The sequence below is a fragment of the Tachypleus tridentatus genome, chromosome 1 (genome assembly GCF_004210375.1).
Source record: "Tachypleus tridentatus isolate NWPU-2018 chromosome 1, ASM421037v1, whole genome shotgun sequence".
Lineage (NCBI taxonomy): Eukaryota > Metazoa > Arthropoda > Merostomata > Xiphosura > Limulidae > Tachypleus > Tachypleus tridentatus.
This window is the reverse complement of record NC_134825.1, coordinates 16353678-16379283: the sequence shown is the minus strand read 5'-3', so window position 1 is coordinate 16379283 and position 25606 is coordinate 16353678. Positions and strand designations below refer to the sequence as shown.

The 25606-nt window shown below is 35.0% G+C and overlaps 1 long non-coding RNA gene across 2 annotated transcripts in view; it reads left to right on the top strand.

Moving 5' to 3' along the window:
- Positions 1-2031: 2031 nt before the first annotated feature.
- LOC143243803 (uncharacterized) overlaps positions 2032-25606 on the top strand; it is a 39033-nt gene continuing 15458 nt past the window's right edge. For both annotated transcript variants that reach the window (XR_013024767.1, XR_013024766.1), the window contains exon 1: positions 2032-2558. This is a non-coding gene — a long non-coding RNA (uncharacterized LOC143243803). The remainder of the gene's footprint in view (positions 2559-25606) is intronic.

Below are 25606 nucleotides of genomic sequence, written 5' to 3'. Positions count from 1 at the left end.
TATACAAAGCCTCAGCATATTTTAATTCACACAATAGTGGAGAAACACACTTAGTAACTTTAAAAGGTCCATTCCTTCTCAGAGCAAATTTTGCAGAGAAATTATTTACTGTAGAAGATAAATAACTCTTTCAGTAATAGTATATTTAGGGTAAGGTCCAGTGATGTCTACTACTTTTATTTCACCAAATCCAGTGGTCTAGTGCTTTGTATAAATCCCGTTCTTCGATTATTTCATCAAATAACAACAGATCATTTTTAATGTTCTTTCTCATACCAGACCAATAACCACGCGTAAATTCTTTGTATATTTTTATTCTAGAACATAGCTGACCATACCTAAGATTATCATACAATTCAATTAACATAATCAATCTCGATGTTTTGGGAATAAGTGGTAACTTTTTTTATGTAATGTAGAACATTATCAAGTGTTTGTATTTACAGTCTCTGTAACTAGGATAGAATCAGCTGATAATTTCCGAGAAAGAGTACATATGGTTATGCTTATTATCTTTAGCTTGTTCCAAATATTCTCTAGTGCTAACGTTAACAATGGCAAAACGTTTAGGTGAAAACTTACCCTCATTCAAATCTATAGTTTCTTTCAGAGAATCAGTATGATGTCTCGGTATGGACATCACGTAGCTGGTTCGCTTTTTCTTTTCTGTGTAATAGTTAAAATATTAAGTCCTGCGGCATTAATGACCAACGCATCGGCTTACAATTTGGCTTCTGGGCTGTCTGTAACTATCTCTAAACAGCATAACTGTAAATTTGTCTCTATATAAGTATATCTTAAATTTTTCTACAGCCCAGACTATGGCTAGACATTCTAAATCTGCAGTATTGTAGTTTGTGACTGCAAAGTGTAGTTTCTTGTATCATATGCTATGACATGCTTGTGACACAGAAATGTTCTTAATTCAACATTTGAAGCATCAGTATAGAAAACATGTTGCTCACCTGTTTTGGAAGTTACAAGACAGTAGATTCGCATAAAGACTACTTTATTTTCTGGAGTGCATCTTCACAGAGTAGGATCCATTTCCACCCGATGGTTCTTCCTTCGTAATTAATATAGACTGTGATAAAGTCTGAAGTGAACTGATTATACCAGGCACACATACTCGAGAATGTGTTTAACTTTTTTGGAGTTGCGAATTCTTTAACAGCTTTTACTTTGTTATCGTTTGTGTGTACTCTTTCAGACGTAGATTTGAATCTTAAATATGATACAATATACAAGAATACTGGGGTAACTTAATAATTTCAGTATAATACACAAAAAGTCACAGTTCAAATGTCGAAAACTGGCAAAGCATTAGAAAACAATGAACCTAAAATTTGTAGCAAAAATCGCGTTAATTACAGATGTGTTTTTCTTCATTTTTTTCCACATTCCTCTTATTTAAAACGCTTTGGAAAGCATGTAAATAAATCTCTTGAATAAAGCTCTTTTTGAATTTTAACTTTTGATTTCAAACATTAGCTTGAATCCTGTAATTCTTTTTCTGCGTAATTCATCGACAGTTGGAAATGTATGGTATTGAAAAATAAGACATATATATCAGTACATGGTGTTTGTTTACAAACTGTCAGCTGATTTCATTGAGGGTGTGACTACCTGAGTCACGTGATAGAGCGTGATTCTGTCATTGAAAAGAGGCGGTCTTTGGTTTTATGAGAAATACTTAATTCCCTTTTAACTTTAATGTAATTTTAAATAATTTTGCAGAAATTAACCTAAACATATTTTAATAAAAATTTTGCGTATTGTGACTTTGTGTTCTAGAGTATTCAGTAAAAGAATGAAATTTGTAATTACAAAGTCACGTGCCGTGATGACGTCTACTTCTGTTGTAACGTTTGGCTTGCTGTTATATTGTATCTTTCAGTCAGTGGAGAGTTATGTGAAGTGTATGATTATTATTAGATTTGGAATTTTTCGCTCTTCCTGGTGAGAACAGATGATGTCCTCTCCAAGTGCCGGGAAGCGGCGAATGGACACAGATGTTATAAAACTGTATCCTTTTACATATATTCAGTTACCCTTACTTTCATTGCACTGTTGATATTTTATTTTGTATAGTAACTTGCTCCTAAGTTATGGTAACACTTCTTCCAGAATTACCGTGAGGCATGACTTGGGAGTCACTGGATAACGTGAATGCGACGTAATATTCAACGTTATTATGAATCATGTTAATACACGAATTTCAGTGTTTGAGTATTACTGAAATGATGTGTCGTCCCAGTCATTTGTTATAGAATGGTTCAAGAACCTTCAGGCTTGACGAAATGCTGTTTCTTCTTGTAAGGCCTGCTTGATTTTCGACAGATTTTTGGTGGAAACAGAAAACCTAATTCAGTGTTTAAAAATGATCTTGGAAAATATGGGAACACCAGTATCAAGAGAAAACAGTAACTAGGACATTTAGAGCATTTTTTTTTCGTTATATCACATTTATTAATCCCAGATTTGTTTTTATATTTTGTCATGGATGTAAAATGGAAAATCACTTTCAACACGTCACAACTTCAGGAGGGACAGAAAAGGTAGGAATACTGATTTGTTTTATGAACTCGTCTTAATACAATTTTACCGCGTTCTTACTTCAGTTTTGTAAGGCGCACTTAACGTATGGACAGCAAGATACCATTTGGCCCTTGAAGGTTGTCCTTGAACACCCATTCTTGGAAAGATATAAACTCCATCCTTTACCCTCTTAAACTTCTCTAAAATGCTGGCCTCTAGTACTGCTGAAGGTAGCTGATTCCATAAGCCACTGTGATTGTGTCTTAATTGGAGTCTAATCTTTCTTTTTCCAACTTATCCTGCTGTCTTCAGGCTGTAGCACAAAGGAATCCTATCAGCTCTGTAGATACTCCTGTAAACCTCTGTAAGGTCATTTTCTGGCTTTCATTTCTTCAGAAAAATATGAGTTAAAATATTTTTTTTGTCCTTTAATATAACTCCACTGTTTTTTGAATCAATGTAGTATTCCTTCTCTGGACATTTTCCAATAATTCAATATCTTTATTTATGTAAAAATGGCTTGTTTGGTTTGAGAAAAGTTTTTACGTAGAGGAGCGAACAACGTTTCGACCTTCTTCAGAAGGTCGAAACGTTGTTGCTCCTCTACGTAAATAAATTTCTCAACCCAAATGAGCTGTTTTTACATAAATATATTTCTCTACAAATGGGTTTTCTCAACATCACTAAGTCAATATCTTGTCTTAGTAAAGAAGCCCAAAACTAAACTCTCAAAAGTGATTTGTATGAAGAGATAATTAGATATTTTGGTTTATATACAAATACCTATTGTTATTTTCACTAGTGTACCAATCTGTATATATACAAATATACTCTGGATATTGTATTAGCAACAGGAAACTACATTGGTGTTATTTTCATTACTGTGCCAAGATCTCATTTCTTTAGTCACACTGATTAGTTGGTTCCTACCTCTGTTAAACATGTGATCAAAATTATAACTCAATCTGCACTTCATGTAATTAAAACTCATTTAATAAATAATAGTTTAGCAACTGATCTAAATTATTCTGCAATGCTAATATATCCACATCCTCAGTACATCTAGAAAAACCCACTAAAATCCACTTGTTTTTCCTTGGTGGGTACAAATGTGATTTTCTTAGGTAATCTTCTGTCTGGTAATTGTGATAAGTTAGCTTTTAATACAAGTACATTTGTATGTTAGTATAATTATAAAAATATGCATCTATACTAACAAATGTTGTACAGCATGTAAGTTAATCATTTTATTTAAAACATAAGCAGGTAAGTAAAAGTAAAATCAGTAGTGTGTGTAATAACTATGACCATGTTAAGTTCCCGGAGTATCAGCTTCTGTTGTGAAACTTATTATGTCAAATATTATTTTGAACTTTATTTTACACTTCATTGTATATGGTGGGGACAAGAATGTATCAGTAGTTTTGTTTCAGTGTTCATAATGCAGACCAGAATGTATCAGTAGTTTTGTTTCAGTGTTCATAATGCAGACCAGAATGTATCAGTAGTTTTGTTTCAGTGTTCATAATGCAGACTGGAATTTGTAAGTAGTTTTGTTTCAGTGTTCATAATGCAGACTGGAATTTGTAAGTAGTTTTGTTTCAGTGTTAATAATGCAGACTGGAATTTGTAAGTAGTTTTGTTTCAGTGTTCATAATGTAGACTGGAATTTGTAAGTAGTTTTGTAAGTTTTTGTTTCAGTGTACGTAATGTAGACTGGAATTTGTAAGTGTAGAGTGGAATTTGTAAGTGGAATTTTAAGTAGTTTCAGTGTACATAATGTAGACTGGAATTTGTAAGTAGTTTTGTTTCAGTGTACGTAATGTAGACTGGAATTTGTAAGTAGTTTTGTTTCAGTGTTCATAATGCAGACTGGAATTTGTAAGTAGTTTTGTTTCAGTGTTCATAATGCAGACTGGAATTTGTAAGTAGTTTTGTTTCAGTGTACATAATGTAGACTGGAATTTGTAAGTAGTTTTGTTTCAGTGTACATAATGTAGACTGGAATTTGTAAGTAGTTTTGTTTCAGTGTACATAATGTAGACTGGAATTTGTAAGTAGTTTTGTTTCAGTGTACATAATGTAGACTGGAATTTGTAAGTAGTTTGTTTCAGTGTAATGTGAATGTAGTAGTTTTGTTTCTGGAATTTGTAAGTAGTTTTGTTTCAGTGTACGTAATGTAGACTGGAATTTGTAAGTAGTTTTGTTTCAGTGTACATAATGTAGACTGGAATTTGTAAGTAGTTTTGTTTCAGTGTTTATAAAGACTGTTTGGTAGTTTTGTTTCAGTGTTCATAATGCAGACTGTAGGTAGTTTTGTTTCAGTGTTTAATAGACTGGAATGTGGATTTTGTTTCAGTGTTCATTGCATGTTGGTAGTTTTGTTTCAGTGTTTTATTAATGTGGATTAGATTATGTTGGTAGTTTTGTTTCAGTGTTTTATTAATGTGGATTAGATTATGTAGGTAGTTTTGTTTCAGTGTTTTAAATGTAGACTGGATTTTGTAGGTAGTTTTTCAGTTTCAGTGTTTTTAAATGTGTGATAGACTGGAATAGATTATGCAGGTAGTTTTGTTTCAGTGTTTTTAATTTGTAAGTAGTTTCGTTTCAGTTAGAATAGACTGGAATTTGTAATTTGTAAAGTAGTTTTGTTTCAGTGTTCATAATGTTTTGTAAGTAGTTTTGTTTCAGTGTTCATAATGTAGACTGGATTAGTAGTTTTGTTTCAGTGTTTTTGCAACTGTGGATTAGATTATGTAGGTAGTTTTGTTTCAGTGTTTTTAATGACTGGATTAGATTATGCAGGTAGTTTTGTTTCAGTGTTCATTATGCAGATGTGTAAGATTAGATTATGTAAGTAGTTTTGTTTCAGTGTTTTTAAATGTAGATTAGATTATGCAGGTAGTTTTGTTTCAGTGTTTTTAAATGTGGATTAGATTATGCAGGTAGTTTTGTTTCAGTGTTTTTAAATGTGGATTAGATTATGCAGGTAGTTTTGTTTCAGTGTTTTTAAATGTGGATTAGATTATGCAGGTAGTTTTGTTTCAGTGTTTTTAAATGTGGATTAGATTATGCAGGTAGTTTTGTTTCAGTGTTTTAAATGTGGATCAGATTATGCAGGTAGTTTTGTTTCAGTGTTTTTAAATGTGGATTAGATTATGCAGGTAGTTTTGTTTCAGTGTTTTTAAACGTGGATTAGATTATGCAGGTAGTTTTGTTTCAGTTTTTTAAATGTGGATTAGATTATGCAGGTAGTTTTGTTTCAGTGTTTTTAAATGTGATCAGATTATGCAGGTAGTTTTGTTTCAGTGTTTTTAAACGTGGATCAGATTATGCAGGTAGTTTGTTTTGTTTCAGTGTTTTTAAATGTGGATTAGATTATGCAGGTAGTTTTGTTTCAGTGTTTTTAAACGTGGATTAGATTATGCAGGTAGTTTTGTTTCAGTGTTTTTTAAACGTGGATTAGATTATGCAGGTAGTTTTGTTTCAGTGTTTTTTAAATGTGGATTAGATTATGCAGGTAGTTTTGTTTCAGTGTTTTTAAATGTGGATTAGATTATGCAGGTAGTTTTGTTTCAGTGTTTTTAAATGTGGATCAGATTATGCAGGTAGTTTTGTTTCAGTGTTTTTAAATGTGGATTAGATTATGCAGGTAGTTTTGTTTCAGTGTTTTTAAATGTGGATTAGATTATGCAGGTAGTTTTGTTTCAGTGTTTTTAAATGTGGATTAGATTATGCAGGTAGTTTTGTTTCAGTGTTTTTAAATGTGGATTAGATTATGCAGGTAGTTTTGTTTCAGTGTTTTTAAATGTGGATTAGATTATGTAGGTAGTTTTGTTTCAGTGTTTTTAAATGTGGATTAGATTATGTAGGTAGTTTTGTTTCAGTGTTTTTAAATGTGAATTAGATTATGTAGGTAGTTTTGTTTCAGTGTTTTTAAATGTAGATTAGGTTATTTAGTTAGTTTTCTTTCAGTGTTTTATTAATATGGATTTAATGGGATGTTGTAAATTACATGGTGTGGATGTATGTCATTACATAATGTTCTGAGACAACATGGAACCTATTGGTCCATCTTGGCTGTTCCATACACTCAACTAAATTAAATTTAAAGAAAAAAACAATCTTACAGCCAGCCTTCAGATGTTGTTGAGGTAGTAAATATAAGTGAGTTTAGAAAAACCTTGAGAAGTATATGAAGTTATGTTACCCACATGCATCATTTTGCATTTATCATAATTAAACCCATCTGTTATTTATTCACCCAACTCACTAAATGATTGAAATCCTGTTGTAAAGCAGCAACATCCTGTTCACATCCAAACCCACAACCTTAATACTATCAGCAAATGTAAATAATTCATTGTCTATTCCTTCATCTATGTCATTAATGTAAATTAAAAAGAGCAAAGGTCCTAAAACTGAACCTTGAGGTGTGCCATTTATAACAATAATTGATTTGACTGAACTCCATTTATAACAACCCTCTGTTTTTCTTCATCCAGCCACTCTTCTATCCAATTAGCAAGTTATCTCCCACATTTGTAGCTATAATCTTTTTACACACCTTTCATGTGGTACCTTGTCAAATGCTTTCTAAAAATCCAGATACTTCAAATATACACTTTTACCCTCATCAACATAAACAGTAACCTTTTCAACAAAAGATTTGTAAGGCAAGATTTTCCTTGGTGAAACCAAGTTGATTACTCAACAAAATTCTAAGCTTTGTTAAATCACTTTTCAAAAATTTTCCCATAACTGTTTTAAGACTACTGGGTCTATAATTACTGGGATAATTTTTATCCCCTCCCTTGAAAAGAGAAGTTACTTTTTAACTTCCAATCCTTTGGTACCTTCCCACTACTCAAGGACTGAAGAAAACAGTTGCAAGTGGCTCACATTATCCAGTCTTTATCCTCCTTCAAAACTCTTAGCGAAATACTATCTGGCTCCAGGAAACTAAACTTATACTTCTGTATGTTACACTCTTGTAATAAACTGATCAGAGCTCTGTGGACACTATTCACATTTTTATTTTGGAAGTTAATGAGTCTAAAATTACCAGTATTTAAACTGAGACTGAAAGAAGAGTTTCTGTTTGCTAAGTTTCTGTCAATATGGTTGATGTGTGTTATAAAGTTGTTTTGGTAGATGTTAGGGGCTTCTATTTGATTTTGAACTTAAACTACATTATAGTCATTGAACTAACTTTTGTAAAACAATTAAACTGTTTTCTTGTAAAGAATATTTTTTAATTTATAAGATTAATTCTTGAGGACTACCATCTGTTTGGCTAATAAGTATAATAAGTGGATTTTACAAAGTCGGGTTTTTAAAAGTTAATTTTTAATGTACATGACAGATAATGCTTTCATTATACAATTTTGATTTCTGTACTCCAACGTGTAGAAGATTACCAGAGGTGTTGATAGGCGTTGGCACACAGGGCCTGTGCCTCAGTTATATTTGACAGGGACTCCAAATAGTTAAATGATGTCTTAAAAATCATGGTAGTAAACCATAATCTATATCATTACCAAAATACCAAAGATTTCTTAAGACTATGGGCCTGAGCCCCAAATCTTTTAAATAACTAGTGACACCTCTGTTATCAACCCATGCTTGGTTTTTGTCTTAAATATATTTTAGTTGTTTCTGTGATAGGAACAGGTTTGTCACACCTGAGGTGTAGTTTCAAGTGTGACCAAGGACAAAACACTGTTAGAAATAACACATCTTACAAGAATTGCAGTTGTCATTAACCTTAGAAATAATAATAGAAGTCCATATTGCATATTGGCCTTTTTTTTAAATTTTGTAATCTGTGACTCTGTAGGTAATGTATTCCCTCTTAAGAAATGAATCACATACACAAAAAAACGTGTACAGTACAAGTAGTTCAAATAAATACTGCTCATAGTTTTCTCTGCAGTTGACATAAAAAATTAGAAATTTCATTCAGTGTTGTGACAGGTAAAAACATAAAGTTTCTTACAATGATATGTGATTCACATGCACAGTGAAACACACAGAAGTTCTGTGTGATGTATTACACACTTTCAATCAGAAAGAGTTCTTTAAACTTTGTATGCTTTATCTTGTGTGTATGAATACAAGATGATATACTCTTGTTCCCTGATCAGTGTTTTGTATTAACTTCTGCTTATTTAAAAGGGACATGCTTGAAATGTGAAGAAGTACCCGAAACATAGTCTCAAATTATGTTAAAAAACTCTACATACTTGCCATTGTTCTTCCACAAATGATCATTTGGATGACCATTGTCTTGGACAGCTTCTCATTGAGAATTGTGCTCTGTTGAACTTTAGACTGGCTGTCTTTATTATCTTGTGTTTTCATCTTTGTTGTTACTGGATTAATTACTTGATCATAGACTTTGAAGATGTTTGAATAAAATTTAATGTTGTATCTGTGTTTCTACATCAAATTTGTTCTCATCATACATTCTTCACCATTGTCAATTAGCAGTACACTATGTTGTGTAAAAATAATACCCTTAGTGAGGTTGGCTTCGTGCTGGAACTTTATGATCACTTGCTATTCACAACAGTCTACTTTTTGCTTTTCATCTTCAGACAATTGTCCAGCTTTCATTGCCAGATGAAGTTAGTGAAAAATACTAGAATCACTTTTAATGAAATTGTTACAAGGCATCTTACCAATGACTCTGATGAATTGAAAACTGATATATTTATATAATGCACTCTTTCATCTGAGGCAGATAGAGTGTTCTCATCTTCAGGATATTTTCTGTTTTGTTCATTATCAGTTTTAGATGTAATGGCCACACTTATAGTGGGATTTTATCTTTTAGAAATAGGTTTTCATTCCCTAAAGAATTTTGACATTCTGTCAAATTATTTACTTCATGCATTATGAGTAAGTAGTTTCCTAATCTGTCTTTTAAAACCTACATCTGTATTAATTTATCTGACAATATCATAATTCTTGGATGATACTTTTAGTTATTATATGTAACATTGATTGGTTCTACTCACATCACCAGTTGAACAACTTCCTTAAAGATGTACATCTGCTTTGCTTTTGTCTGATTCTGTTATCCTTGTGCACCATAGCCTTTATAAAGTGCTTATGCATCATCTAATCCATAATTTGTATCTCAGGACAGCTGGTATGGGTATTAACACTTTTACTAATAAAGCAGAGAACAATGTTTTGACCTGAAGATGACCTAAGAAGGTCAAAACATTGTTCTCTGCTTTATTAGTAAAAGTGTTGATACCCATACCAGCCATCCTGAGATACATTTTTACTTCAAATGGGTTTCTTGTCATCATGAATTAATCCATAATTTCATGTGAAGAACCTGCATAAGGAAATTATATAAGCCTTTCAGCAAGTTTTGCCCTTCATCATAAACTTTAGAAACTCTCTGTTATAACATTTTAAATCTTTGTTTTAAAGGTGACCAGCAGTTTCTTTTGAAATGTTGGTCATGATGATCCTTTTAAATCAGAATAGCTTGCTTTTCACTATTCCATACATTAGAAATGATTTTAATCAATGCCTAATGTGCCTCCAGATCATATAGTACCTTTTTATATACCTGGTTATACTGTCCTAGATGACACAGCAGTAAGGGGTAACAGGTGTAGATCAGATGCTTTCTCCCATTTCAAATGGGCCTGGCATGGCCAGGTGGTCAAGATGCTTGACTCACAATCTGAGAATTGCAGGTTCAAATCCATGTCACACCAAAAATGTTTGCCTTTTTAGCTGCGGGGGCATTATAATGTGATAGTCAGTCCCACTATTCATTAGTAAAAGAGTAGCTCAAGAGTTGGCAGTGGGTGGTGATGACTAGCTGCGTTCCCTCTAGTCTTACACTGCTAAATTAGGGACAGCTAGCACTGATAGCCTTTATGTGCAGGAAATTCAAAAAAACAAACAAACCTATTTCAAATTGCATTTATAGCAGTTTATTGGATTGGCACTTTTCAGTGGATGTGGACCAAGATCAGTTCATGCATTTCCATTTTCTGTCTTTTTCAATTTGACCTTTCTGTAATTGATGTCACCGTTACAGTATTCTATCCAATTGGCCCTGCATGGCCAAGCGTATTAAGGCATTTGACTCGTAATCCGAGGGTCGCGAGTTTGAAGCCCGATCTCACCAAACATGCCTGCTCTTTCAGCCGTGGGGGCGTTATAATGTGATGGTCAATCCCACTATTCATTGTTGAAAGAGAAACCCAAGAGTTGGCAGTGGGTGGTAATGACTAGCTGGCTTCCCTCTAGTCTTACACTACTAAATTAGGGACGGCTAGCGCAGATAGCCCTCAAGTAGCTTTGTGCGAAATTCAAAAACAAACAAATCTATCCAATTTTTATATGATTTGTAATAGGCTAAATATGATATTAAATCACATTGTTTGCACACACATAGATACATTACTGCTAAACAATGAATCCTTTTATTAAATAACTTGTTGAACTTGGAGTATTTAAGATAATTGACGATTTTATTGATGCTTAATGCAACACGTTATTTTACGCACATATTAATTTGAGAGCATTTCCTCAGCTTCACACACACCCAACCCGCTCTCAGGTAGAAAGGTCTGGATTGAACATTGGTGACTGTGACCTTGTAGTTTGTACGTGTTTATATACAACAGTTCAAATACGTGATCATCATTAGCTTGGGTAACGTTAGACCTTCTTTTCAATATACACGTCTTTATAAACACGGACATGGTGATCGATAGACTAGCTAATATCAGTCTTTTGAATTATATGACGTTATGATTACACATGGACATAATAATCAATAGGCCTAGGTGCTTCAGGAGCATACTTAGATGTACGACTTTCACACTCCAAAATAACTTGTGTAGTATATTGCCGTAGACAACGTTTTTAATCTATATTTTTCTGTAGGTTTGTTTGGCAGATAGGAGGTCTGACATAGCTTAATTACTAAAATAATTTTGAAAGTTTATGAAAGGAGTCACCTCGTATAAAAAACGAGTTGACTAGGGTAGGAGTTATTATTTATTATTAAGTGTATTAGTAGGTTACACTAAAGCCTACAATAATGAGATATTACTTGACTAAGTTTGTTAGTCACATACTTCAATGCTGTGATAACTGCATTTGTTTATCGACAAAGGAATAAGAGATAATCCTGTATCTTGATAATAACAAATAGGTGAATTTTTTTGTCAACTGTGAACATAAGCCTGTTAGAGAACGTTAGTTAAGCAAACTTATACTTGTCGAAGAAATAAAATGCCTTCGTTCTCATAAAATGAATTCGACCTTGCATTATTATTATTTTCTTTTTTTATGCTAAAGAATCCTCCCAACAACGGAATTTTTTACATCAATATTAAATATTGACGGTTTCGTTTATTAACGAACGTGTATATGAATGGAAAGAATGGACTGGCGTTTTTTAATTATGAGTTGTTAGTTGTGTGCAGTAATTTTTGAGTCAAAATAAAACTTTTCTCGCTTATACAGTTATTAGTATAGTTTGTTGTTTTTCATTATGTGTAGGTGAAGAAAAGTATAATATAGGTAATAAAATTAACGAAAAAGCCATCCTAAGATTACTGAATACCAATATAAGCATAATAATGTGTATAGTCAAGAATTTGTTAGTAGGCCTAATAATAACTCTTACTATAAAATGCTAAAACTGTAATCCGAGCGGTTTCTTTTCCAGGGACAAACTGGAAAGTAAACATCTTGACCCTGAAGAAGAAAAGCTCACCTTTTGAAAGTGCTCGAGTTACAGCGTTTTTATCTTTTTATATCATGACTTCTTGAACGTACGTGTTTTTCTGACATAATGACTAATACTTATCAGGTATTAAAAGATTTGAATCGTGAATGATTCTTAAAAGTTTTTACCTTAAAATACACAGATTTAAAATTGTTTTGGATTAGTTCTCAATTTTAAGCGTTAGTTATAAATCATAAACTAGTCAAATATCCGAATGTATAATTATTTCTTCTCTCTACCCCTTTTTTTTCGCTATTTATTGCAATTTCTTTTGAATACAAGTTTTTGTGATATTGAAAAACTGTGCTTGTTTGATAAGACACAACATTACTCTAACGATTATCTTTATTCTACCTTCGCGAGTATCGGAAACCGATATAAACCATCACAGGCAAGCCGCTGAGACACTGGGGTGACGCTATTCGAAAGAAATGTAGTGGCATAGGCCTATACATTAATGTAGATCTTTACTATATGATATTAAAAAAATAAAATGCAGTGACGTTGTAATGGTTTGGGCCTAACCTGAATCTGCAGTTCAAGATGTATTCTATACTTTTGACTGATCACAGTAAAAGCTTATTAATTTGTATCTGCCAGAGTTGGACAGCACTGGACTGGCGAAAAGTACAGTATATTTATATCATCTATTAACAGTAACAGTTAAAGAATAATAAACGTTGTAAAAAAAAAACTTAAACTGCACAAAAATGTTTATACGTACAGTATTTTATATGTGAATCACAGTACAGGTGACTTACAATAGAACTTCGAGGCGGGAAAGTACAAAACAAACTCACAGCAGTACTACAAAGCTAATTAAGTAGCTGTATTTGGATGCATTGAAATCGAACCATCCTGTATGTCGCAGGGTTACCCAACTGGTGATTTTATGCAGTTTCGTCTCTTAAAATATTATGAACGAATACATTTGAATTTCGATTGTTATATTTAATAAATTGAATTACACTCTAATAATGTTTTGTAATTAGATCCGTGAACTAATTCTTCATAATAATGATCGCTTTGTTTAATGAGTAGAATCTCCTTCAAAGTTTATAAAGCAATTCAAGTAGTAACCAACTTGAATTTGTTACTGTCAGTCAGTAGGTCCAGTTTTATGAACAAGGAGTTTGTGTTTTGACGTCCCGTACATGCGATGAAATTAATAAGTGAACGCATCTATTATGAAATTATCCCTATCAGTGAGCGTTAGTTAAACTAATCAGTTTGTTTTTAAATTTCGCGCAAAGCTATTCGAGGGCTATCTGCGTTAGCCGTCCCTAATTTAGCAGTGTAAGACTAGAAGGAAGGCAGCTAGTCATCACTACCACCGCCAACTCTTGGGCTACTCTTTTACCAATGAATAGTGGGATTGATCATAACATTATAACGTCCCCACGGCTGAAAGGGCGAGCATGTTTGGTGCGACTGGGATTCGAACCCGCGACCCTTATCCCACCTGGCCATGCCGGGCCTCGACTAATCAGTGTTGTAGTGAAAAACAAACAAACAACATTTCTGTTGTAGTACCGATATTGAATTTTTTTCACTAAATAATTCAAAGCGATCTTCAAATAATAGAAACTGTATTAATATTCATGTAAGAAGTGGAATTCTTTTGGTTAAAACATCTAGAAATAACTTAGAACAACGCCACCTGCTTAAAGCGAGATCAGATCGCAAATTTGCTGATTATGATAAAATTGGAGAAACAAAATCGGAAAATTAGAAGTAGATGGGGAGGGAAAAGACGGAAATAAGAAAGCAAATACAAGAACGTATACCGAAAATTTGCAAAATTAAAGTTTTATAAATAGTATACATACTGAAGTTAACAAATCAATAGAAAATGTGCAGAGTGATGATAAAGCTATAGGAAATGTGCAGAAGAATTTTAACAAGAAAACCTGAAAGTACACGGTTATTGCTGTTTTTTATTGATCATGCAATTACAAAAAGAGTTACCTATGCTCTGCCTACCACGGTTATCAAAACATGATTTCTAGCACTTTATAAGCCCAGAGCGGCGCTAAGAATCAGAGGACACCAATACCAGAAAAACATATCTTGAATAGCCAATGCAAAAATGAAACGGGTCATACACATCTCTGTATCCATTCAAGACTTCCAATCACAGCCACCATTAGGTATTTCATGTGGAATATGAGAGCTCATCTGACTTGTACCACTTATCACTATTATTATATCATCTTTAATTCCCTCACTACTTCAGCAAAGTATGGACTTTATTAGGTCAGTTTAACAATCGAAAAACTAACAATTATGGTAGAAAGGTATAATTTGAAACATATTAGATACAGTTTCAAATCATTTCCAAACAGAATGGGTATAATAAGGAACAGGGAGTTATTCACTTTGCTGTATATTCAAAAGCAGAAGTTTCAACAACTTGTTTTGTTTGTTTTGGAATTTCGCACAAAGCTACTCGAGGGCTATCTGTGCTAGCCGACCCTAATTTAGCAGTGTAAGACTAGAGGGAAGGCAGCTAGTCATCACCACCCACCGCCAACTCTTGGGCTACTCTTTTACCAACGAATAGTGGGATTGACTGTGACATTATAACGCCCCCACGGCTGGGAGGGCGAGTATGTTTGGCGCGACTCGGGCGCGAACCCGCGACCCTCAGATTACGAAGCGCACGCCTTAACGCGCTAGGCCATGCCAGGCCCATTTTCAACAACATTAAATTATTTTCCAACCGAGAGCCATAATAACTAACAGGTTTCCTTATCATACAGATATGGAGTGTCAAACCAGAACGGAGTTTCTAAAATTAAGTTTAAAAGCAGAAGAAGGGCGAGGTATTGGCTAAATTAGTTAATATGGAAGGACTTACCCATTAGTCTTAGCTGTACGCCTCACGTAACATGATGGATCTATGGCACGAGACCAATTCATAGTTGCCACAGCAGATGACGTAATGGAAATTTATTATGGAGTAATACTGTACATCTTTAAAATAATCTGTTCAGTTGATGCTGGAAATTGAATCAACTGAAGTTGTTGGTAAACAGGTAAGCAGGAGCGAAAAATTATGGAGTCGTCAGATAAAAAAAATATGAATTTTTCAACTTCTCTTGGTGGACGTTTTGGAAAAACAAGAAGGATTACTTTGAGTAATTAGTTCTAAGATCGAAGGTATTTAAGTTTCAGATTAAAATGATAAATTATTTCAGGAAGGCAAACGTAATCTCTAGGAAAGTAAAACTGCTCCTACAGGATGATAGTAAAGTAAGACAGTGCTATGGGTGTAAAACACATGAAAGTTAAATCTTAGATTGTAATGAATGAATCACGATACCATGTCTTAATGATAGTTAGACTTATTGAAAAATTTTCCTTCTGGGTTATACTGTATAGTTCAAACATAATAACCTGTTATGTTCATTTGAGTCATGTCGTATTTGTAGCAAAGCTGTTAAGGTCATGCAACTATTTATGATTTTTATCTACTAACCAGAGAAAAGACAGTCATTCATCAGTATGGTACTACTTACTTCACATTACAATGGGTTTGACTATCACTCTTTTGACGCCCCCACAGCTTTAAAGTGCGGGAACATTTTAGTGGTATCGTAGCGATTTGAACCCGGCTTGCCAGCTAACAAATTTAGAGTTATAACGAATGTGTAACCCGCGAGACTTATCCATAGTATATTTATATCTGTATAGAATTATTTTATGCCTTCGATGTTCGAAAACAGACGTTGCCCAGTTTCAAAGTGTGAGTAGTTTAGAACTACATAACTCGTATATATTTTTTTATATTTCTTTTTAGAAAATCGTATTGTATTTTCATCACGGACATGATTATTACCAAGCAGGTTTTGGTTAGCCTTTTCACACACACGTACACTAGTAATGTAGTTGAATATTCAGAGTTGAATGAAACGATCTCGAACCTTCTTGTTTTATCGTAACAGAAGAAAAAAAATGCTATGTGTTTGTGCTACAGACTGTAATTTACAAATATTTTAATGAGAATATCAGATGCTATTTGCACAAAAAAAATCAACACTGGTGCTTATAATCAGCCACTAAAGAGATGGAGTGACAGCCTCAGTGTACGTCCAAAAAATAATTTGTAAAATTACGTTTATGTTCATATCGTGAATAATACAAAAAACAACTCTGAAGTATCTACCGTACACAGTGGATGACAACTTATTTATACCGTAGATATATAACCTAACATGCTATGTATAATAGTAAACAGGTAACAACTGTTGTTTATATAGGATACAGTAGATATATAATCTAATGTTCTTTGTAAGCAGTTTATGAAATTCTTTCGGAAGTAGTAAGTTTTCTTTGAAGTGTGAATAATAGTGTAAAAATTAGTAAATTGTTGACTTGTATAAATGGGAGTACAACAGTAACAGTGTACTCTATTTTAGTGTGAGTGGTTTCTACAGCACTACAAATACACCTTCAAACACGCGTAAAACATTGATTGGATTTCCTACTGACACGCGTAAAACATTGATAGGATTTCCTACTAACACGCGTAAAGCATTGATAGGATTTCCTACTAGCACACCTTCAAACACGCGTAAAACATTGATTGGATTTCCTACTAACACGCGTAAAGCATTGATTGGATTTCCTACTAACACACGTAAAACATTGATTGGATTTCCTACTAACACACGTAAAACATTGATTGGATTTCCTACTAACACGCGTAAAACATTGATTGGATTTCCTACTAACACACGTAAAACATTGATTGGATTTCCTACTAACACACGTAAAACATTGATTGGATTTCCTACTGGCACATCTTCAAACACGCTTAAAACATTGATTGGATTTCCTACTAATACACCTTCAAACACACGTGAAAGGACTGAAAAGATTTTACAACACATTGAATGTGTGAAAAGCCAATGGATTTCGAAACACATTCGTATGTCGTAAAAAGACCGACTGGGTTTCAAATACATTAAACTGAAATACGTGTGAGAACAGTGTAGTTAAAACACGCTGCTGGCTAAATCCATTGTATGATCGATAACATTTCGGCTTTAATTTAATGTCGGAGTGATAGAACTTGTGTATAAATAACCGGCAGCTGTGTTGGAACATTTCAATGAGTACTTAAACCTAGAGAAATGAACTTGTATTTCTTGTATCATTACTGATTACTTCTACAGCCTTTAACAGTGACATTATCAGTTTGTGGCTGACTTCAGGCGCAATTATAATTATATAAAATTAAACCAATTATATAAATTATATAAAATTATCATAATTTCACTTTGTTCTAGATTTCTAATGTTTTAAGCCTGAGGCATCTAGTAAGAAAGTTGTTCTAAAACACATATCTTTTTATTAAAACACAACTCCAGTACCGTTCCGTTAATGTTAATAATCTTCAATGTTTTTTTTTTTTTCTTTGCAGCTAGCAACAGACTGTAAACTCTTGGAACTACTAAACTTAGAGAAAGTTTACTTATTGGAGGGGGGCAGATAATTTTGAGGGAACAGTTAAGTAAGAACCTGAAATTAATGACCATTCTTTAACAAAATTCCCCCTTCCCGGACTACGTCTCTAGTTTTAACTTAGTATTGCAGAAAGAGTGCTGCGTTGTTATGTATTTGCTGCACTACTCTTACGTATCTACAGGTGTTACAATTCAAAATTGACTTATCACCATTTCTTTGTCTTGTCGCCAGTGTGGCGTGTAGTTTAGTTAAGTCGAGTGACATCTGCTAAAGATATGTGTTGCGAAATAAATCGTCCGTGTTAGGCATATTTGTCATATGAATTTTCCTCCGTTTCATTACATTTGTTGCTTTTTTTTAAATAAATTACTTTTAAGTCTGTTTGTTTGTTTTTGAATTTCAAGGGCTATCTGTGCTAGCCGTCTCTAATTTAGCAGTGTAAGACTAGAGAGAAGGCAGTTAGTCATCACCACCCACCGCCAACTCTTGAGCTACTCTTTTACCAACAAATAGTGGGATTGACCGTCACATTATAACGTCCCCACGGCTGAAAGGGCGAGCATGTTTGGCGCGACGGGGATGCGAACCCGCGCCCCTCGGATGACGAGTCGAACGCCTTAACACGCTTGGCCATGCCGGGCCTTACTTTTAAGTCAATATTTACCTAGTTTTCTAAATGTAATTTATTAATTCGTTTCATCTTTTATACACTAATAATAATAAATATTTTATTTACTCCGTTACAAAAGTATCAACAAATCTGGTTTCATTATTTTATTTTAGTCAATCCTAACAAACAATACAAGTGCTTTGTTAAAGGGTTCACATATACTCCATTATCCCTAGTTGCCTCTGTACTTACATCACAGGAGGCTTGTACACGAAGAAAAACGTTAGCGCAGTCATCATTAACATGTGAACACCTGGAGAGTTTACTGAGATATACTTCGTCGACTGTTGTCTTCTTTTAACCTCGTCATCAGTTTTGGTCTCCTTCTGGACTCTCGTATATCTGTCACATGTCCATTCCAGCCAATCAGCAGCCATGAATTAACTCTGAACTTTCATTTAACCCCTGATCTTAGTAGTTTTTCTTTTCGTGATTGGGGCGAGAGTGATATCAGTATCCCCGAACAGCCCAGTTTAGGAAAGTTTCTATTTCCTTTAAAAACTAAATAATTTCCATGATTATTTTGTTTCTCCCTATTCCACCTGGAGTCCATCAGTAAGATTTTGTGCTTCTTACTCCAGAAGTTCTCCAAGAAACAAATTCATAAACAAAAAACGTGTTGTTCTTGAAAGTTTTATCGCCCACTTCGTTTCTGTGGTTGAAGGTCACCACAGTAGAACATCAGGCAAGAGAAGCTATAAATCTAGCAATTTCAAATTTTGTGATAGAATATTTAAAGACCATGGGCGTCTAATAGACGTAATTAATTTTAAACCAGTGTTTTTGTGTGTTTAACCTAAGTATTGTTAAAGTTTCATATATAATCTAGAGATTTTTCTGTTTTAAGATCTGACTAATTATTCAACGGTGAGTCAGAGTTTATACAAGTGAGAAACAGTAGAATATCGATTTTTTAACTCGGGGGGGGGGCTCTCCTTCAAGGTGGGGCAGTTTAATTACGAAACGACATGGCATGAAACTGATTAATTTTATTCAGAACACAAGAGTACATATATTTTAATGCCTTAGGGAACTTGTTCTTTGCTCACAAACAAAGGTATCAAAGGCTAATCTGCTCTAAATAAAGTGACAGGGAGCAGAAATGATTTTTAAAATGTTAAAACGTGACAGAAGCACATGGTGTAATAAAAAAGATTTAAGCAGAACACAAGCAGTATATATTGCTGAGTCATATTTTTCACAAATAATGTTTAGAAGGTGCACTTCAATAACGTTTGTATACTCATTTTCAGTAAACTACGTGCACCTGATCCAGTTTACCACTGCTGACTTTTTATTATCTTATTGTAAACATTATGAAGCAAATTTATCATTTCATCTAACATGATACAAAGTGCAACATCAATGTAGAAACTTTAAGAAACAAATTCATCAGTTCGTCTAACATGGCAGGAAGTTTTACTTTAAAGTCGAAACATTGAAAAACAAATCCAACACTTAATCTAGTGGCCTGGCATGGCCAGGTGGTTAAGGCACTCAACTCTTAATCTGAGGGTTGCAGTATTGAATCCTAGTCACTCTAAACATGCTCACCCTTTCAGCCATGGGGGGCGTTATAATGGGACAGTAAATCTCACTAATCATTGGTGAAAGAGTAGCCCAAGAGTTGGTGGTGGGTGGTGATGACTAGTTGCCATCCCTTTAGTTTTACACTGGTAACTTAGGGATTGCTAGCGCAGATAGCACTCATGTAGCTTTGTGCGAAATTCAAAAACAAACAAAATCAAACCGACATGATATTGTGATTGGTGGTTTATGGTGCTAAGCAACAAGGCTATCTACGCCAAACAAGTCGTAAAAATACAAAAATAAAATATTAGACAAGATAAAAATAAATCAAGTTAAAAACCAAATAAAGTTCCAAACTTAAATAGAATTAAAAATGCCAATTGTCTGTAAATATATAAAAACACAAGTAAGTTGGACAGAATCTCATCACTAGTGACAGTGTCCAGCATCAGGGATAAATCTGTGAAAAAGATATGTCTAAAATGGTGCCATAGCTCACGATTATAATGATGGTACACTAGTAACATGGGTTATTGTAATTTGAGTGTCAATACGCCACACACTGATGGATCAATCCTAGATAAAAGAAAATGACGAGTTGAAAACTGTGTCAAATGTGTAGCCTAGTCAGGACAACTTCCTCCTCCCGATCCTTACAGAAACAAGACAGCCAGAGCAACAGAAGGTTTGATCTGGAAAGCTTTTTATCATCTTATTCACTCGAAGTCAACTGCCAACTGGCTCGAAGCTGAGCCTTGAATACAGGACTGTAGTCCATATACGGAATAGGCATGGCGGTGATGGCACCAGAGCAAACTAAGCTGTGGTGTCAGTGAGCTTGTTTCCATGAATACCGATCTGGCTTGGTATCTAGAAAAACTGAATATTAATGTATGATGAAGAAAAATTGGCCAGTTGTTGCTGAATATTGACGAGAACAGGGTGAGAATGAAAGTTAAGTGATTCAAGGGCCAATAGAGGGCTAAGAGAGTTGGTGTAAGTAGTACAATTTGGGTACTTCATAGCTTGTACGTGATCCAGAGCAAGGTAAGTGGTATACAATTCATCAGTGAACACAGCAACTCTGGAGGGGATCCTGTGAGAAACCACTAAATGTAGCCTGTTGTAACAATATTGTGTAGTTAGTTGTAACAAATCATAGCAGATCTCACAAAGTCACCTGATTTTGAACCATTCATATAAATGGGAATGAAGAAAGATGTTCAGCAAAGAGAAGAGATTACTTCCAATTGGGAGTATCTACCTTCCTCAAATGACTCAAAGAAAGTTCATGGTGGGGATGGTAATAAGCCAGGGTGGGATGGGGTGATGAGTAGAGATGTCAACATCATCTAATGACACATCTAATTCAGCTAGCTGTGCCTGGATATGAAGGCCAGAAAGAAGAATAGCAGATCATTTATTTCAAAAGAGCACAGCTCACTGATGAAAGAAGACACAATTCTAGGTGGGATGCTGTAGCAAGGAATGAAGTTTAGAGGCATACTGCAAAGCAAGTTGCACATGGACTGAAGCATGTGTAAAGCCCCATACAGAATCAAAGCTTCAGATGGTGAATAGGGTCCAGCATCTTCAAGGTTGAGGTCCTGGCAAAACCATAGACCAGAGATCCATGCTCCAGTTTGGATTGATTGAGTGTACAATAGATCTTGAACATAGAACATTGATCCACTCTCTAAGAGGTTGAAGAGAGGACATGGAAGGTATTCAGTGCTCTTGTACACTTGATACATAGCTGATTGGTGTGAGGTCTCATAGCTTATGGTTAAAGATAAGCCCAAAACCTTTATCTCAGGGACCATGGGAAGAAAAACACCTAATAGATGGGCTTTATACCATCCTTGATAATAACAGTGCTTGCAAACTATTTGCTATAGTCCACATTAGCAAACAAATGAGGGTAGCCTGAAGCTGCTATTCAATAAACCTCATGTTCGATGACCAACACAATATGTAGAAGTCATCTACATAGAGCCTGTTTGCAAGAGTAGGAGAAAGTTGTGTGGTGTGGTGATAGCATTAATTTTGATACTGAAAAGTATTACATTTAGGACACAGTTCTGAGGAACTCTAAGTTCCTGTGGAAAAGAATGGGACAGTATTGAACTTACATGGAATTGGAATTGTCTCTCTAGTAAAAAGTTCCAAATAAAGATCGTTATATGGCCACATAATCCGTAGGAGTGGAAGTCCTGCAAAATGCTGCACTTCTACATGGTGTCATAATCTTCTCAAGATCAAAGAACATAGAAACAAAGATATTTCCTCTTGAGGAATGCTTCCCTTATCGATATTTAAGTCGAATCAGATGGTCTACTTTGGAGTACCATTAAAGGTACCCACACTGGTTGGGTGAGAGGAGGTTGTTTGATTAGTGAAACCAAGTAAGATGTGCATTAACCATCCTGTCAAAGAGAAGCTAGTCAAAACAACTGGATGATAATTAGAAGGAATCTTGGGATTCTTCTCAGAGAAAGGGAGAACAATAGCCCAGTGCCACAAATCATGAAAAATATACTTCTGCCATATTCAGTTAAAAATAACCAGAAGAATAGCAAGAGAGGCACAAGAAACATAGTGCAGCATTTCATAGTGAACATCCAATCCAACTAATGTATTGCCAGATCAATGAAGAACAGGTTTGAGTTTCACCAGCATAAAGGAACGATTATAGTTTGTTGAGACGATTGGCCTGATAGAAAATCACTCTGTCTGAAACTTGATAGCAAGGAAAGCAGGGGAAGAAAAAGAAGTACTAGATACATGAAAAATGCTCTCACCAAGAATATCTGCAGTGCTCTGTACATCAGCAACTTCCTGGCCATTGGAGAGCAAGATCTAAAGGAGGGGAGTATACTGCCCACTGACCTTCCAAATCTAGACCCATGTGATTTTGGAGCTGGTGGTATAAAAGATGCTGGTTGTGAACTTATCCAAAATTCCTTCTGGCTTTGTTGCCTTACCTGCAGAGCATGTGCATAGGTCCACTGAAAAGGGATGTGGTTTAAAAGTGTGGAATACCAAAGGTATTCCAGGCCCATTTCTGAACCTTCTGTGCCATTTGGTAGACAGGACTCCACCATAGAGGAGGAGAACACCTATGCTTTAGCAACTTATCAACTGTCTGGACAATGCAGTCAGTCACTGCTGCCATGCAGTCATCTATTGATGGCTTACAGATGACAGCAGGATCAAGTTCCAAGAGAGCAGTGAAAAAGAGCCAATTGGGCTGGTCCAACAGTGACCAAGGCATGTAGATCGGGTTGCATCAACCATGATCATTCTCCCTCGAAATGATAAGAAAATGATCACTGACAACCCTCCTTCACTCTTCTAGGAGATTAATGGCACTAAAAGACTGAATAGGTACATGAGAATAATTATAAGATTCAGTATTGAAGAGAGAATGGTTGTTATCAGAAAGCATACACTCTGTAGAAAGATCCATCACATCAATATTGGTACCACCCCAGAAGGAATTGTGTCCATTACGTCCCCAGGGTTAAAATGGGAGATGAAAACTGTTCAATGAAAGCATTTAGGTATGATTGATTATAAGTCTCTTCAGGAGACAGGTGGAGAGAACAAACAGTGATGGAATGACCCAAGGAAATGATGACGATGGCTTCCAAAGGTGTATCGAACTGCAAAGACAGGGTGGGCAAGTGCTGGTCGACCAGCAGTGGCACCCCTCCATGCACTCATCCATCATACAACCTGTCATTCTGATATAAAGAAAACTGTCAAAAAGTAATTCTATCAGCAGTTTTCAGAAATGTTTCCTGGAAGGAAAGACATACAGGATGATAGTAATCAGTCAAGGTCTTAATGTCTTCTCGATTAGAATGGAAATCTGGACAGTTCCATTTTATCAAAGTGGACATTTTTACTTAGGAGAACTGCACAGAGAACCCTTTGGTTTGAAATCTGTCTATACTCCCATTGTAGCAGTGGAACTTAATGCAGCAATGTATGTTCGAGATGGAGTTGAAGACAATAACATATAGGCCTCAGGGTAATGTTGTTAATCAATTTTAAAAGGTGTACCTCTTTCTCATCTACCCATCTAGGTCAAGAAGAAAAGTAAAAGGAGTGAGGGCCACTAAAATTAACACAGTCCAGTTCACACTTGTAGGTATTGTGGTCTTTGCCACTGCAACAAGTGCATGTAACAGATCCACAACAAGATGCCTTCAAATGACCAAACTGCTGACACTGGAAACATCTGAGAGGTTTGGGAATATATGGCTGTACCTTGCAGTTCAGATAACTCACATTGACAGTGGTAAGTGGATGTGTGTTGTCAAAATCAGAACATTGATAGGCAGCATAATTCTGCTCTTAAGGGTAGAGATATGTTTCACTGCAGAATATCTTTGGTTGGAGAAAACAGCAAAGATCTTTGACTCAGGAATGTTCTTCAAATTCCTCTTAACAATAACTCAATCAGGAGGAATTCAAAGTGCATGGGGAGTAACGTCAGTGGGTATATCCCCAGTGGCTTTTAAATTAAGAGAAGTTCAGTGTTTTGTAGTAGATGCTTCCATCAAGATGTTCTCAGAACATAACCTCTTAACTAACTTAGGAGAACCAGCAAGGTTCTCTATTCCCTTTTGAATAAAAAATGGAGACATTTGCAATAAAGGTTTCTCAGACAAAGCATTTAGTAAAAGAAACTAAGGTACAAGTGCAAAATGAGGTGGAAACAGTTGTTCAGTCTTCAAGACGTGGTTGTTTTTCAACAATTTTACAATTTCAGTTTTTTGAGGATTTGGGGAAATCATAATGAAAGGAAAAAGATTATTTACCCAGTGACTTCCATCCACTATGGAGTCCTAGAAGAAGCCCAACTTCAATGCCAAATAAGGGCATTTCAACAGTGCCAGGGTTTCATGAGCACTATACCCAAACACCAGCATAAGATACAATGTCCACAACACTTGCTGAGAAGGCCAAACACTGGTACTTGGTTGACTAGCCCAGTAAGACCATCCATCTATAAAAATTCAAGACCAAAGAGGTGTGTTGGGGTTGGACACCTAAACCACCAGAATCCTCTTCTACCCTTCACAAGTCGCCATGCACAACACATAAATGGGTAGATGATTATATTCCAGAGAAAGAAAACTGAAAATACAGAATCTTCTGAGAGAGGCCCCCTCACTACATATAGGAACCCATTTAGAAGGGGAGAGTGTTACTTTAATGTCAAAACTTTAATAAACCCATCACTCCATCTAACATGGCAGGATGTGATACTTTAGAGTGAAAATATTAAGGAAAAAATCCAACAGTTCCTTTAGTGTGAAAATATTACGAAACAAACCCAACAACGAAACAAATCCAACAACTCATCTAACATGGCAGGAAGTGTTACTTTAGTGTGGAAATGTTAAGAAACAAATCCAACAGCTCATCTAACATGGCAGGAAGTGTTACTTTAGTGTGGAAATGTTAAGAAACAAATCCAACAGCTCATCTAACATGGCAGGAAGTGTTCCTCTAGTGTGGAAATGTTAAGAAACAAATCCAACAGCTCATCTAACATGGCAGGAAGTGTTACTTTAGTGTGGAAATGTTAAGAAACAAATCCAACAGCT